We start from the raw sequence: 660 nt of genomic DNA on the forward strand, positions 1-660 counted from the left end.
TTTTTAAAATGTGAATACTGTTTATTGATGGTATGATTTTATATAATAAAACATAATTATGCAATATTTACTTGAGGCTTGTAACCCAAAGTCTCATTCCCAAGGAAATCAGAAGCAAAATAAATTAGAGCAATAAAACACATGTCCTCACTATAAATCTAGGGATCATTCTGCAACACTGAACAGAAGATAAACAAACAAACTTGTTTTAAAATTAGATTTTAGTATTGTATGAAAGGAAAGGACGTTAGCACTCCCCTTGACAAGGATGGAAAGGCCCTTGGGCCTGACAATATGCATATGGTTAAGGCATTGCCACCTACTTCGTGGCATCAAGCACTGTTTTTATTGGGATTGACAGATACACAGTACTATATATAAAATAGATAATATAATTAATATTATATACCTACTGTATAGCCCAGGGAACTCGACTCAATACTCTGTAATGACCTATATGGGAAAAGAATCTAGAAAAGAGTGGGGCTTTCCTGGTGGCACAGTGGTTGGGAGTCCACCTGCCGATGCAGGGGACGCAGGTTCGTGCCCCGGTCCGGGAAGATCCCACATGCTGCGGAGCGGCTGGGCCCGTGAGCCACGGCCGCTGAGCCTGTGCTCCGCAGCGGGAGAAGCCACATTGGTGGGAGGCCTGCGTACCGC

At 42.9% G+C, this 660-nt stretch overlaps 1 non-coding gene across 1 annotated transcript; it reads left to right on the plus strand.

The window, feature by feature from the left end:
• The first annotated feature begins 224 nt into the window (after window positions 1–224).
• On the plus strand, window positions 225–349 carry LOC116742070. Its single transcript, XR_004346344.1, has one exon. It is a non-coding gene; the product is annotated as a U6atac minor spliceosomal RNA (small nuclear RNA).
• Window positions 350–660: the final 311 nt, after the last annotated feature.

Source organism: Phocoena sinus, chromosome 16, assembly GCF_008692025.1.
Source record: "Phocoena sinus isolate mPhoSin1 chromosome 16, mPhoSin1.pri, whole genome shotgun sequence".
In the NCBI taxonomy this organism is placed as follows: Eukaryota; Metazoa; Chordata; class Mammalia; order Artiodactyla; family Phocoenidae; genus Phocoena; species Phocoena sinus.